The sequence below is a fragment of the Manis pentadactyla genome, chromosome 9, assembly GCF_030020395.1.
Source record: "Manis pentadactyla isolate mManPen7 chromosome 9, mManPen7.hap1, whole genome shotgun sequence".
NCBI classification, from domain to species: domain Eukaryota; kingdom Metazoa; phylum Chordata; class Mammalia; order Pholidota; family Manidae; genus Manis; species Manis pentadactyla.
The window spans coordinates 99,788,468-99,805,343 of record NC_080027.1 but is presented as its reverse complement, the minus strand read 5'-3'; positions in this window follow the sequence as shown (position 1 = coordinate 99,805,343).

The following is a 16,876-nucleotide window of genomic DNA, read 5'->3' as shown; positions in this document are numbered from 1 at the left end:
ACTTCTGCTGATCAGGTACCAGAGGCGGCCATAGCTACAGTAACTGAAAACAGTCCCTCCAACAGGCAGCGTAGGGCATCCAGAATTTAGTGAAAACCAGGTGACAAATCAGGATGGCATAACAAGGCATGAATGGTAGTTCCTCTTCAGGAAGCCTCAGCACGGCAAGAACAGACCTTATATGGGGCTCCCAGCAGGAGGCAGGGTGAGGATTTGTGGAAGGAGAGCTCCAGTGGCCGGAAGGGGGTCAGTGTGGTCGTGAGCCAAGAAGGTAGGAAAACACAGAGCAACACATCTCCTGTTAAGTTCCCAAAATCTTTGCCAAGACAAGAAATGATAGAAAAAAAGTGATTAGAATAATAAAATGATAAAAACAGAAGGGATAATCCTCAAATAACAAATGAAGCAACTGGCCTTCACTAAAAGGAACTTACTTTCTCAAGCTCACACAGCTCAGTGGAGTTAGAGCCAGGCCTTAAACCCCAGGCTTTAGATGCCAAATCTGGAGCTTCTCACATTATGGGATGTTGCCTCTAAGAGGTAACTGAGACTCAGAATAAGGGAAGAAATAGTAAAAGGGCACTTAATTGTTTTAAAGTGTATCTCCAGAGACAGAGCAATTCTAGTCACTGACACTGAGAGGATTTGGAAATGAAATTCTTAGGAGCTTTTAAAGCATGGTAGAGAAAAGATGACAGCAAAATAGAGCCAGGTTGCCTGAAATAAGGGAGATGGATGCACAGACTAGATGGTACCCTGAGCCTGTCTGTAGGAAAGCTTTATAAAGGAAATCCACAAATGCTTAAGTTCTGACTCCAGGCATCTCATTAGTCTCTGATGGTGCATACATCTTTCCCAAGACAGAGCCCAGTAGAGGAGATAGAGAGCAAATCACAATGGTGTAGTGTGTTCAAGGTAAATGTACACAGCATTGGGGAACATAGAAATGAGAATCAAGGATATTTCATCAGGGTCTTTCAAATTGATAGGAATCTTCCAGATGGACAAAGACTAGGAATAGTGCAGCAGCATGTCAGGTGGGGGGAATGACGTGCTGAATTACAGAAATGTGAATAAGACGAATGTTTGATGAATGAATGATGTTTGGTATGGCTGGTTTCAAAGAGAGGGAATGGCTTTGATGGAGACAAAGCTGGTATATAAACTAGGGGCAGATTGTGAAGAACCTACAGCCCATACTGGGAAATTTGGGCTGTAGGCAATGAGACACTGGATGGGTTTTGAAAACTTAAAGAGAAAAGAGGTGTGGGGTCTTTTCTCACAGAAAGAGCCAGTAAGGGTCTGCTGACCACACGTCATGCAGACTAGCCTCATTTCCTCTGAGTGTGGTCTCTAGACTGGAAAATGAGGGCTCAATGAAGGCAATATAGTTATTCAGCAAGACATTTGACAGTTTAGTTTGTGATAGCTTTGTAAACATGACCATAAAATGGGACTTGAATAATAGTCCATCAAATTCATAAAGACTAAATAAGGTTGGCAAAAAGAGCTCTGGTTAATTGACCAGGACACATTAGGAAGAGAACTTCATGGGGAAGATTCAGAGCTCTGACCTTAGACTTTCCCTGCTCTAACTGGGCTTGTACACAGTGACTCAAGTCAGGGCATGAGTACCCCACTTGTCAAATTTATAAATGGCACAAAGCAATGAGGAATAGCTAATACCTTGGCTAACAGCCATAGGACCCAAGGAGATCAAGGCAAGAGGAAAAGATGAACTGCACCAAGTAAGATGAGCTTCAGCAAGGGTAAACATTAAGCTGTATCCCTAGGCAGAGGAGAGTTAGATTAGCAGTAAGTACAGGACAGACAAGTATGAGTGAACATCCGGTTCGAAGGAGAAAGTGCTTGGCTTTTGTTTGTTTTGTTTGTGCTAGAAAGCAAACTCAGTATTATTCAAAAAGAGCACACATCTGCCCCCAAAAGATAATGTAATTGCAAACTGCATTGCTAGAAATACAGTGCTGGAGAAGTATAGACCAAACACTGGAGGTGTTTGCCACTGGGCCTGGCACCATTCTTTGCAGGCACATCTGGAATGTTCTGGATGCACATACCAAGCAAATAGACCTCCACAGTCAGTACTAGGCTGCCACCTCTGCTACCTAAGACACAAGAGCACAAAGATCTTGTTGTGTTTCAGCACTACTGCACCTACCGGACACCCAGTGTCAAAGCAGCAACATGCATGTAGCGGGGGTGCAGTAGGTATTCATTGAAGGAGTGACAAAGTGATCTGGAGGACAGCCAGAAGGATGGCAAAGGTGCTCAAAGCCACTCTGATGATGGCAGGAAGTAGAGTGATTTTGTCAGTGAAAGAAAAGCCGTAGGTGATTTTTGATAATTAAATTAAGTCATTAAAGGACACTCAGGTGTGAAAAAGAATCAAACATCATTGTTGGAGCCCCAGAGGACAAATTTAGATTTAAAAGATAGGAAGTTTTACGTGGATAGATTTCCATTCAATACAAGGAAGTACTTTAGGTGAGTTGCACAACCCTGGAGGGATCTGAGGCATGCTGAACAACCCCGGTCTGAAAGGCTGTTAAAGGGATTGTTGTTCCATTGAAGAGGCTTGCTCTGGGGGACTACAAAAGTTATTTCCCATCCATGTCATCTGACAACCAAACAAGACAGTGTAGAAGGAAGTAATCTGAGAACTGAGCACTGTCACTTTCCTCTGAGGACTTAAGATGATTTTGGTTGGCATAGAGATAGGACTGACATGAAACAGTGAACAAGACAGATGCATGAGCCCGTAATGAGATCTTTGAGTTCGTATTGGGCTTCAGTGGGGTTGAGGAAGGCCTCATGCAAGAGGGGCTGAGCCTCGAACGTTGTGTAGATAGGAAGGGGGTTGGTGGCTCTTGCTAAAGTGTACCCGAGAGAGGCTGCACCCCCAGCTACGTTTGTTGTCTGTTTTCCTGAGGCTGGTCTTCACCCAAGGTTGTCCTGAGCAGACCTGCCAGGCAGCAGTGTGCGGTCCCTGGAAGATGCACGCTCTGTCTTGTTCAGGGTAAGAAGGCACTGTCACCCAAGCCGAGACCTCACTTGTAATTCTCTCATCCACCTTTTCTTTGCTTCTCCATCATCTCTCCATATAAGCTCTTCCAAATAACCAAGCATTCTGATTACTGAATTTCTACAAACCTAACTTCTTTCTAAGAAGAAATAGCAAAAGGAAAACAAAAAGATGAAAAAAACTGAAAATCTTATTTAAATTACTTAATACACTTCTGTAACTCATAGAAAACCATTTAGGACTGGACCCTAAATTAATTTGTTATGTCCATCAACTTTGAATGTTATAAGAAGTCGAACATTAAAGAATAAGGCTGTAATTGAAAGACTGCAAACCGACCTATGGTAAAAAGCTTAGCACCTGACTCTGTGCTGAATTAAGTTTCATGCTTATGGGGCTTTTACCACCTACTCTGCAGCATCAACCTACCTGGCATAGGGTGGTATTTTCCAATTCTCTTTAAATATTAGACCCTTAGAAAGGATTGTTTCTCTTTCTTATCATGGGTTATTCAAGGGATAATAGTCAAGGTATGAAAATCAATATTACTTACCTTTGACTAATCAAGCCCATTAACTTAGATATATTTGGAAAAGTTTTTTTCAAGTTCCCCAGCATAGCCTGTGACCCCCTGGAGCCAGACCTTCCCTGAGCAGCTGGCCAAGGCCCTGGAGCCATCTCCTTTGGTCTTCCTGGGCTGCTAAACAGATGTCCCTGAGCTCCCGAAATTCCATAGCTTGACTGGCAAAAAGAATTTGCCATTTTTTTCTTGGCTTACATGCACTGTGCTCTCCATGTTGAAACAGAGGTAATGCTTGGGAATCAGCAGAAAGAATGCTATGAATGAACTGCAATCCTGCCCTGGGCAAGGAATATGATATTCCAGGCCTCCAGACCAACCCTGGCTCACGGCTTCCCTTCCCTTCCATTACATGTGAAATGTGCCAGACGGTCACTCCGACTGTCTACATACCAGGTCCCCATCCCAAAGACACCTGAGATGGACCCCTAAACACTGCTGACACAATCCTACTCTGACTGAAACAGAACATTCAGGCAGGAGATCCTTGAGAGAACCCCGAAGTTCCCCATTGAGCCACAGCAAGTGAGGGGGCCCAGGAAGGTGCTTCCAGAACTCCTGCAGATGCCCAAGCACCTACCCCAGGATTGTTTTCTGAATATTGTTTTCTGAACTACTCAATCCTTTATTCATTAAGCATCTACACTGTGCCTGATACATTTCTGAAGGAATGTCACAGCCCAGGTAGATGGAGAATCTTCCAGACCCAAAATAGAAACACCAGAGGTCTACCAAGTGACTCCAAGTGGCTCACCATCTTTTCCTGCTCCAGATACTCTCTGTCCTCTGACAACCTCACCCAGTTCAATAGCTTTAAATACCACCCATATGCTGAGAATACCCCAATTTATATCACCAGTCCTGATTCTCCTCCCCCAGAGCTCCAAACTCACATTTCCAACTGTTTACATCTTCACTGGGATGCTTCATAGCCATTTCTATTTAAAGAGACAGAACTTCTAGTTTCCCAACCTACAACCCAAATTATTCCTTTCCCAGATTTCCCCATATGAGTAAGTAGGACATTCTTTTCCCAGTTACACAAGCAAAAACCCAGGAGTCCTCCAGGTTAGCCTTGACCTTTCCCTTATCCTCGCTCTTTTATCCATTCCACTGACAAGTCCTGTCAGTAGAAATCAAAATAAACATCACAACAAGATAACACAATCCTCACTCTTGTCTGCCTTTTCCTAGTCTAAGGCACTCTTAGCCATCCCCTGTCGAGACCACTTAAGTAGCCTCCTAGCTAGCCTGCCTGCATCCATTCTTAACTAGCAAGTGCGTTCTCTGGATAAAGCCAGGGTGATACATTTAAATATGCAATAGAGCATGATGACGTTCAGCAGCTGAAATACTTCAACAGTTTCCCAGTGCCCTTTGAATAAAATCCAGACTCCTTACTGCACCCCTCAAGCCCTTAAATCATCTGACCCCTCATCACCTCTCCAACTTCATCTTACACTACCTCCCCTTTTGCTCAAAACTCAAGGGATGGTCATCTCTCTATTCTTCATTGCAAATTTGAGCTTCCTTTATTCTTGGAGGGCTTAACTATGGTAAAATTTAAAAGCACCCAACTCCTTCAGCATTACTTTCAACGACTATCACTCTGATTAATAAACTAGAGATTTGGAGAAAAATGCTTTTCTACTAACGGAGGAAGCCATTCGGCCAGGGATAATAGTGGCAGCTTCCTGGCAGCACATTTGGGATGTGGCAGAGAACAGAGAATCCCGTGAGTTTTGCCCCACAGCAGATTTTCTCATCTATTTTCCCTAATTCTTCAAGCTCATGAATAATTTATTGAACAGTTTGAACTTGTAGAGACAATTGTTTTAAACCTCCACTCCTTGCCTGTGACGGTTCTATGACAAATCTCCCGTTGTTTCCCTCAGTGGCATCTCAGGCAAATCCAAAGCCTTGGTTTAAAACATCGTGGTCACGTTGAACTTCATGCTCACTCCTCCTTGCTCACCTGGGTTCAGCCTGAGGGAGCTGGAGTGGGTGGGAGTGGGTTTCTCTTTTGCACCCCTTCCTTCCCTCCCTCCGCCTTGCTGTGGTTCTCTCTGTTGATGGTTGCTGCTTCTCCATCACGGCCACCTGGTAACGGGTACTAAGATGGTGGCCGCTCTATGGGACCCACGTGTGAATCTTGTGGAAGGCCCTGTGCCTCTGACCTGCATAGTTCCAGGATGTAAGAGATTCATTCTTGCCTGGTCTGGCCTCTTCTTATGCCTATGAACCCTACCTTGATGGTCTATCCCCGAGCTTCCCATTGGTAAATTTCCCTGCTGGGCCATCCCTTTTGAGTGGCATATCAGCAGGAAGGCTCAGTCCTGGCCACTTCTGTTGTGTCCACCACTCTATGGGAATTCCATACTGATGCTCCAGTCTGTGGGAATTCAAGTGGCCACCTACTGGTCCACTTTCCACCTGCCATTTCTCTCCAATTCTCTTTTCCCCCTGTTGCAATAAGCATGGAAGCATGTCACCCCTTACTGTGCAAAGCAACCAATTGACTGAGAGTAAGATGTTACTTTCCTATTTGTACAAGTTCCCCAGTTACTATGAATTATTCACTTGGACCATCTGTCATTTGGAATTGGGGGTGGAAAGGCCCCAGAACTTCTCAAATAATTCAATATATTTTTATTGAAGTATAGTTGACATTCAATTATACTAATTCTATATTTTTTTACATTAGGAAATGATTCCCCACAATAAGTCTAGTTACCTTCTGTCACCATACAAAGTTATTGCAATACCATTGGCTATATTCCCTATTCTGTACATTAATTTCTGATGACTTATTTATTTTATAACTGAAAGATTGTATCTCTTAATCCCTTCCACCTAATTTGCCTACAACCCAGTCCCTCCCCACTGTGGCAACCCACAGTTTGTTTCCTATACCTGTGAGTCTGTTTCTGTTTTCTTTTGTTTTTTTCAGTTGTTTGGTGTTTTAGATTCCACATATGAGTGAAATCACATATTTGTCTTTATCTGTCTGATTTATTTCAATTAGGATAATACCTGCTAGGTCCATCTATGTCATCACACATGGCAAGATTTCATTCCTTTTTTTTCTTTTTCTTTTTCTTTTTTCTTTTGTTGAGTAATATTCCATTGTATATCTGTACCACATCTTCTTCAACCATTCATCTATCAATGGACACTTAGGTTGCTTCCATATCTGGATATTATAAATGATGCTGCAATGAACATTAGGGGTGCATATATCTTTTTGAATTGATGTTTTTGTTTATTTCAGATAAATATCCAGAAGTGGAATGGCTATATCATGTACATTAAAATGGTCTTTCTATTTTAAATTTTTTAGGAAATGCCATACTGTCTTCCATTGTGGCTGCACCAGTTTATATTCCCATCAGCAGTGCACACAGTGGGGGATAGTCCCCACTTATTTTTGTCTTTTTGAAAGTAGCTAATCCGACAAGTGTGAGGTAATATCTATGTGGCTTTGATTTGCATTCCCTGATGATTAATGATGTTGAAGATCTTTTCATGTGCCTGTTGGCCATCTGTATATTTTCCTTAGGGAAAATTGTCTATTCAAGTCTTCTGCCCATTTTTAAATTCTGTTTTTTAGATATTAAGTTGTGTAAGTTCTTTGTATATTTTGGATATTAACCCCTTATCAGAGGTATGATTTGCAAATATCATCTCCCATTCAGTAGATTGTCTTTACTATGCAAAAGATTTTTAGTTTGGTGTAATCCTGTTTTGTTTTGTTTTTATTTTAGCTTGTCTTGCCCTTGCCTGACAAAACTGGTCAAAAGAATGTTGCTAAGACCAGTGTCGAAGAGTTTACTGACTGTGTTTGCTTCTAGGAGTTTTACTGTTTCAGATCTTACATTAAAGCATTTAATGCCCCAAATGATCCCTAACATTCACAGTATTTCTTAGGTTGAAAATTAACTATCTTAAACTTACTGTTTATACTTTTTGCAAGATCTTCAGTAGTCTCAAAAAATACTCACTTCATACCATAAATCTTCTAACTATTCTTGCCCTTATACCAATCCAGTAAAGCATCTCCTTGGTCTCTTCTCTCCTGGCCTTCTACCTCCATCTTGTCTCAGTTAAATGCACATGCAAGTTTTAGTACTTATGTTTTAATTGCCAGAGAGGTTTACCAATGCACATACTCCAACAATTGCCTCCTTATTGACTTCAGACAGATGGGAAAACCAATGTCCAGAATCCCATGCTGACTGCCTGCTTTCCAGAGTCACTCCTTGCAGCAACTGGAATAACCCAAGCCCCCTAGAAAACAGAGCCAAATGCTAAGCTTACAAGCTAATGCTTTACTCAGGTATGAGGCATAATCCAGAAAAAAAAAAAGAATGAGGGGAAAAGAAAAATAAGGAAAACAAGTACAAAGCAATACATGGCCAAGTTGCTACAGCCTCCAAGACAGTACTGCTCTTGCTTATGCACACAGATGCCTCCAGATGGGATGTTGGGACAGCTATGCATGGGGAGGAGGAAAGAATAATGTAGCTGCTGGCTTGCTCCACCTTTTTTCTCAATTAGTCAAATTTCACCACATGGAACATTTACTCCCCTGTACTTCCAGGTTATGAGAAGCTGTTGAGGAAGCCAGCCTCCCAGGGTGGCCCTTCAGTTGAGTCTAGAAGTGTGAGAGAGGCCAACATCTCTGGATCCAGTCAGGCCAGGTTTGGAGGCCAGAGCTGCAGTGGCTCCCACTGTGCCAGGGGCAGTGGAAGCTGCCAGAGCCTGGATGTCCTCAGGGATGATTTGACCACCAGAAGAGCTGACAGTTAAGGGGACAGCAGTCAGGTTTTCCATTAAGAAAGTGACGACAGGCCAAGCACATCCAGGCAGATGTAAAAATTGGTACTAATAGATATACCATTTAGTCAACTGTCTACTGAGCATCTCTACAGGAATGGAGTGTCTCAAAATGAACTCATTATCAATATTCAAATTTATCTATTCTGTGCTCCTAGCCTAGGGGAATATCACCAGGACAGGAACTGAGGTGTCAGTTATCCCATCCCTCTCCCTCTCTGTCCTGCAGATCAACCCCTGAATATACCTAACTTCTACCTCCTAAACATTGCAGTCCACTCCCTTTACAGTGTTACTGTACCTTAATTCAAATGTGCCTCATTTCTTACTTGGAAAATTAGCACAGTCTCTTAATTGGTCTCATTATTACTGACATAGCCCATTGAAAAGTGAGAAATTTAGGCAAATCTAACTACTCACATTAACTTCTGACACTATCATTTGTGTTATAAGTGCCTGGCTTATGAGGTGAAGAGATTGCAAGAACAAATGAGGAGTATTTTCAAAGCTGAAGACATTTTAGATGGCCTTTTATTTAAGAGATTTGATGGAGAAAAGCCATTTAAAAAGGCATGTTGAAGGACCGGACCTGGATGCTGGACCTAACACGTGACACATGAAAAGGCCAGCCCAAAGATCAGATCAGGGAAGAGCATGATTTAGGATCATACATGGACAGAAATGAAGGGGAATCCTACAGGCCATTTAGACCAAACTTCATTTCACAGAAGAAACTTGCCCAGAGAGCAAGAAGCCAGGATCAATGGCTCCCAAATTAGCTCAGCTTCTATTACAACATGTCAGTTTCCTAGGGCTGCCATGACTAATCACAGAAATTTGCTGGCTGGAGGCCACAGAAATTTATTCTTCCACAGTTCTAGAAGAGAAAAGGCTGAAACCAAAGTGTCAGCAGAGCCATGGTTTCTGGAAGACGTTAGGAAACAATCTTTTCTTGTCTCTTCCTGCGTCTGGTTGCCCCAGGCAGTCCCTGGCCTGTGACCAAATCATCCAACTTCTGTCTCTGTCTTTACATAGCCTTTCTTCATGTGTGTCTCTCTGTGTCCCCTACTCATCTTATAATGATGCAAGTCACTGGATTGGGGACCCACTCTAAATCCAGGATGATTTTCATCCTGAGCTCCTTCACTAATTATATCTGCAAAGATCCTGTTTCCAAAGAAGGTCACTTTCTGAGGTTTCACCATTCAATCCACTACACACCATGTGCTCTTCCTTGACACAAAGAGGTCCTTCATGGTTCTCAGAGGGCAGGCACTAGATCCCACACCTCTCCAGTGCTCTTCGCCATCATACCCACGTAGTTGTTAAGATTCAGACTGCCTAGACTCAAATCACATTGACCCTTGATAAGGCCCTTTCTAAGCCTCAGCTTCCTCAGTTACAAAATGAAAATAATACTCCCCTCCTCATGGACCTCACAGGATGGTGAGATCCACATAGAGCACTTAGCACTGCGTGTGGCCGTTGGCTAGGTCAATAAATATTCACAGCCATTAATCAAAGCCAGCGCTGGTGCTTTGAAAGGGTTCACATAATACACAAAATAAAACTCCGTTTTCCCTAGAACTGTGTGGATATTGCCATCTGGCAGCTCGCTAGTTACTCCCAACCAGGTCACTCATTCTGACTGTTATGAAAAAGGGGCTCCATGCAAATACTTTAAGTGGGACTGGTTTCGTCAACTCATACCTGCTCCATCTGGCTATTGGCAGCTTTTTGTGCATTTGGACTAGTGCCAGACTCACATTTGGAGATTAAGCTCTAGTATCTGAGCTGAAGCAGAGATGAGTAGAAATGTGCGGACTGTCAAGGTAAACAGTTCCAGGACCTGGGCCTGAAAAGCCAGTAGCTCTCAGGCACCTCTAAAGAAAGTCTCTGAATTAAGTGGCTGGTCTGGCCAGAGGGGCATGCTGTAATCTCAGGACTCAGCAGAGGAAGCTGGTGTGGGGACCAGAAAGACTCAGACTCTAGGGTGGACCCCAGTGTTGACAGCTCGAGGTCCAATGCAGTGTCTTCAGAAAAGCCCAGTGAGACTCGGAGTTGGAGCCAAGGGGAGGAGGCGTCCATTGCGTCATGGGACTGGGGCTGTCCTACAACAGCGGGCACCATCAGTGCTACCCAGGGCTCCTCTGCAGCGGAAGCTCACTCTCTCGCAGGACTCATGGTCCCAGCCCTGGAGCGGATCAGCTCTAGATGAATCTGCAGAAGCTAAAGAGAGCCACCCAGCCCAGGGACACATGCCCTCCCTGGGACCACCCACATCCAGTCTGGTCCGTGGGGGAGGGTATAAAGCAAGATGACTGGCAAGGGTCATCCCACCTCCAGAGCTCCTACAGGATCAGCTCAAGTTGCTGCTGCAAACGGACAGCAGGTCAGCTTCCTGCTCGGCCCAACCCTGCTGCTTCTCTCTCCTGGTAGGGGCGGTCCTGAGGAGAGCCCACTAAACATCTTGCATGCCAATTGCCATTTCAGGGGTTTGCTGAGGAGCCAACGCCAGACACCCACCTTCACAAAATCCCAGAGAGGCAGGACTGTATCAGTCACATTTACACGTGAGGAAATTGAACCTCAGGGATCAAGCAACTTCCGCAAAGTGAAAAAGTCTGATAATAAACCCAAGTACCTTCAGCCGCAAAGCCTTTGGTCCTGTCACTCCAGGCTCTGCCTACAGGGAGCCAGCAGTGACGAAACGGAGGTCAAACATTCTCAAGGCGGACAAATAGGACGCTCCCCACACTGTTGTACAGGTAAGATTGCCTGCCCAAAGCCCTATTGTCACGGCTGTGGTTCTTTTGCTTGTTATCTCATTCAACAGTGGTCACTGAATGTTTGTTCTCTTTTATTAGCCCACTGCGTGCTTAGAAACAGGCTCTCTTTTCCTAGTTATGTTTGCCTAGTTCCTTATAAGCTTGAGCCATCTGTTGCTCTCGAGGTGAATGACATTTTTCCCCGGATATTACCCTACCTTTTCTTTTATAAGGGAAACCAGACTAGGCATTTCACTGTCATCATATGAAAACACTTAGAAGCCTTGGGGAACAACACATGGGTGGCCATCCCCATCCACTTGAAATAATGTCACGTGATATCAGCAGCAAATTTATCATGTTCGGATTTAGAACTACAATCAAAGTAAAGCAGTGGGCCATGGCGATTAATCAAACAGGATTCTTTTTCCATTTTTATTGAAAAATAATTGACATACATCACTGTATAAGTTTAAGATATGCAGCATAATGGTTTGACTTACATGTATTATAAAATGATTACAGCAAGAGGTTCAGTTAACATCTGTCTTCTCATATAGATATGAGAAGAAGAAAAGAAAGAAGAAAGAATATAGAGGAAAAAATTTTCCTTGTGATGACAACTCACTGGATTTAACTCTTAGCAACTTTTCCATATGTCATAGGGCACTGTTAGCTATAGTCCTCATGCTGTACATTACATCCCTATTACTCATTGATCTTACAACTGAAAGTTTCTCCCCTTGACCACTTTCTTCCAACTCATCCTCTGCCTCTGGTCACCACAAATCTGATCTCTTTCCTTCCTACGTGTTGGTGTGGACATAGAGCAGCTGGAGCTCTCCTATTCTGGTGGTGGCCATGCAATTGGCAAAATCCCTTTGGAAAACAATTTGTTCATATATTATAAAGCCAACCACATGCCTACTCTATTACCCAAGAATTCCATTTCTGAGTATTTACCCAAGAGATGTGTAGATCCACCAAAAGCAGAGTGTGTGGTTTCCCTACTGTAATAATCATAACCCCAGGTTCCACGACCTCAGCACTACTGAGGTCATATTTCATGGGGGTAATTATTTGTTGTGGGAGGCCTTTTTTGTGCTTTGTAAGAAGATTTCCAGCATCATTGAACCCTACACACTACATCCCAGCAACACCCCCCATTTCCCACCATAACAACCAAAATTGTTTCCAGACATTGCCCAAAGCGCCCTGGGAGCAAAATCACCCCTACTTGAGAACTACTGTTCTAAAATGAAAATAGTCCCAATAACTACAACAGTAGTGTGAACAAATTATTGGAAGCATATTGATTTGTTACAATATTACACATCAGTGAAAATAAACTACTGGTATACTTCACACCATGGATGAATATCACTAAGAATGTTGGACCAAAGAAGCCAAGCAGAACACGACTCGTGCCATAATATTCTGCATATATAAAGTTCAGACAAAAATAAAACCTATGATTTTTTTTAGAATCAGAATAGCAGTAAACGCTGGAGGGAAGAATAAAATTGAAAGAAGCACAAAACAGGCTCCTGGGCTGCTGCTGCTGTTCTGGTTCTCATTGGTATTACATTCAATATACCAGTTATAAAACTTTCAGAGCTATAGATTGAGGGCTTGTACACTTTTCTGTATATGTAATTCAATAAGAAAATATATCACAAGACAGATATCTATTAGACTTTTTAAAAAGATACTTAGTCTGGTACATTATCCCAAATGAATTTTGAAATATAAATTGCTTTTTCCACCCTCCTAAATGGCCCCCTTACAGGGTTTGGAACATCAGGTCATCCTGTTGCAAAGGCCCCACTCTACAGTTTTCTCTTCTGATGAGTACTGCATAGTATATATTTTCAAGTTAAAAAATGTTTTTTGAGAACTTCACACTTCTTTCAGAAAATTAGTACCTTTCCAGGTTGGCAGTCACTTCACTAAAAAAGGCAATAAATTCTATCTTGACTAAGTCTGGCAATGGATGAATGGCACTTGATATTCTGGGACTTTACATAAATCTATCTACTTAGGACATAATCCCCACATTTTGACCCACCTATATGTAGTCAGTTACAGGTGCTGTGTGATTTCAGAACCACTGAAAGCCATGTCTTCTCAAAAATGTACTCTTCACACAGCATCCTTTTGGAAAAACCATGCTATTTGAGCTATTCCTTTCAGTTCTGAAAGCCGTATTTAAGATGAAAATATTTTTCTTTAGAGAAACAATATATTTGTCAGAGTTCACTGAATTAATAAAATGGGTGAATTTATCAGTTAAGTGAGGAATGGAGCACAAAGGAGATCAATTAAGGATTGCCATGACAAGGTAAGGGGAGAGAGGAGGGCATGACGTTGAAAGGGAAGGGTCACGTGGCAATTCACAACTTGTCCACAAGTTCATTGACATTCCTCCCACCAAAAGGCAGGGTCTATCACTCCTGCTGTTGAATCAGAGCTGGCTGTAGCAACTAACTTGTGCCAACAAAAATGCAGCTTCCTAGGCTGTAACTTCCAGGGCTAGGTCCGAAAAGGTCACACAGTTTCCGCCTGGTTCTGCTGGGACGCTTGCTGGGGGAAGTCAGCTACCAGGGGTGAGGTCTGACTACCCAGAGCAGCAGGCTGGGGAGGCAGCAGTCCAGCTGGCAGTCCCGGCTAGGCTTCTGTCCATCCAACAGCCAGCATCGACTGCCCGCCACCCAAGAGAACCATTGTGGATGGCCAGCCAGGCAAGACCCAGAGGACTGTAGCCAGCATCTGACTACATCGACACAGAGACCCCAAGCAGGAAGAGTCTAGCCAAACTCTTCCAGAATGGTGATCCACAATATCATAAGGGAAAAGTAAAATGATTGTTCTAAGTGCCCGCTTTGGGGGATAATTTGTTATTCAGCAATTGTCATCAGAAGGGAAAATCATGAGTTACTTCTAAAGACATCAGTTCCTCCCAGCTGAGCTCAAGCCCATATTGAAGTCCTACTATATGTCAAGTGCTGTACTGGGACCTGGAGATTCCAAGATCATAAAGTCACGGTCTCTGCCAAGTAGGGATATGCAGAAGGGACAGAGGTGTACAAATGAGGACGTGATCGGCTCCCTCTTGAGCACCGGAGTGCAACCGCATTGGGGTTGTCCAGTCAGGTTCAAATTTCAGTATTAATATTACTTAATGCTGTGACATTGGACATATCACTTAGCCTCTGTGACCCTGCTGCCTCCAAACCTATGGAAAGGGTTCCTTATGTCATACTCATTCCTCCACAGAAAAGGAGAACTAACTTACCTGGTGAGTTTGGGACCTAAAGCAGGCATGAGGGCCAGGCCCTTTTGCCGCTCTTTCCTTGGGCTGCGGTTGCCTGTAGACCCAGGAATCTGCTCTTCTCCCTGCATGTGGCAGTGAGGGTCTGCCCCTGCCCGTCAGGGGTGGGACTGCAGCAGCCCAGCATAGCCTGTGTGAAGGAGAAAACACGTGCTGTATTGTAAAAATAGCTTTACCAATAACAAAACTGTTTTGTTTCCCACATGCCCTTAGCCTGTCCAGGCTGCTGTAACAGAATACCATAGACTGGGTGGCTTATAGACAACAGAAGTTTATTTCTCATAGTTCTGGAGACTGGAAGTCCAACATCAAGGTGTCAGCCGAATGTAGTGTGTAATCAGAGGCACTTTCTGGTTCACAGACAGCTGCATTCTCGCTGTGTCCTCAGGGAAGTGGCCAGGGAGCTCTCTGGGGCCTGTGATCGCATTCATGAGGTCTCTACACTCATGACCTAAGCACCTCCTCAAGGCCCACCTCCAACACCATCACACTGAGGATTAGGTTTTCAGTGTACAACTTTGGGGGCGACACAAATATTCAGTCAATGGCATGCCTTATTTTTCTTATTTTTCTCCGTTGGCTCAATATTTTGACAAGGGGGATAAAAACTACTGCATACATCAATTGTGCTGGTGAGACATCTGAGAACCAGACCAAAATCACACATGATGAGTCTTGAGTTGAGGCCAGGGCTCGGGAATTCGGGTGCAGACTTCAGTACGCGCACAGCTTTGACCATGGTGTCTCAGAGAGGCTGGCCACATAGCTGTTTCTTATACCTGCTTGTTTGTTTAGACTCCAGCTGTTATTACCAAGGTAAGTGGCCTTAGGCCTGAGCACAGACATTGGGGATTTTCCACCCTGGTGGTTCACATCAGCTTATGGCGACTTTGCCCACAGGGAGTTGCTGTTTCGATTCAGGCGAAGCCGCATGCACTACAGCTTTGGGAAATAGGGCAAAGCCTCAGCGAAGAGACAGTGTGCAGTGGGGTGCCAGTCTCCACAGCTTGACCTCAAACTAGAAGGCAACATTTTTCTACTCAGTTACAGCTCAAGTAAGGGCTCAATTTCAGGACAATGAAAGTCTCTCCATATACAGACCTTGGAGGCACTGCCAAAAAAAATTGTTGCTTTTGAATTTCAAGGCAACTGCAATCCAGGTATGCTAAAGATACCAGGGAGGACTTATCTTTAAATTATTCATGCCAGGCCTCAGTGAAAAGTGCTAGGTCACTGCCCAAATTCCATTCTGCCTCCAGGGTTAAGGAGCAAACTGTGAATGGATAGCCTTGAAGGTATGGAGTTTGTCCAGAGGCTGAAGGTTCTTTAATACTGCAAGGGTCCCTGATTCAGGTGCAGCCACCTCATCACCATAGCAGTCAGGTGTCGCCTGTGCTAGGAGAGGCCTGTGGCTTTAGAGAAACAGAGAGAGGGAAAATGCAGTGTTAACGGTTACAAACACAGGTGAGAGAGCAGAGCTATGTTCCTCTCCTGCAGAGAGAGGCAGAGCAGAAGGAAATGTAGCCAGAGCCTGCAATATGGAGGCAGCTCCAAGGAAAACATGGCCCTCACTAGGCCCCAAACTTCAAAAACATCCACAAGAGCACTTGGGCCATCCTCCAGCCAGGACGAAAGTGGGGGTGAAGAAAGACTGCTGCATAGGAGGTGGGTCCACAGACTGAGGAGTGGCAACAGCCATGTAACACACTGTGGGGGCCCACCCTCAGGCTAATGCTCTCAGAGCCAGGGGCTTCCAAAAGGATATAAAGATGCCCACATGCAGAGTATGCAAGTAGTAAATAAAAACGTCCTTGATAGGGCCGGGTCTCGGGGCCCTGGGCATACCTGTAGCCGTGCCTCTGGTGTTACTCTGTCCATGGGACGCACAGGAGGGCTGCTTGCCCCAAGCCCCAGTGTGTACCTTGTGCCAGGATTAACCACTTGTGGGTGATTTTACCCAGCTGAGTTTAAGCTCACAGGTTTGGGACTCCAATCAACTGACATCCAGATATCTATAAAAAAGGCTAAACTCAAAATTATTTCCTACATCTACCTTCCTTCCTTTAGAAACCATTGAGTTTTTTCCCCTGGTCTTTGGCAACACTAAGAACAGGATTGCCAGAAAATAGCTTTGCCTGGATGAACTAGTCTCAAGGCTGGGAGTTTGTTTGTTTCTAAATTTGGTAGGGGTGAAGCAAAGCAGTGAACTCCTGAGGGGTTTAGGATGTGACTGCCAGCAGGAACCATTCCTTCTCGGTGTTCTGCCAGAAAGTGAGGGGGACCACTCAGAGTAGGGCTCTGCCGGGCTCCAGCCATGG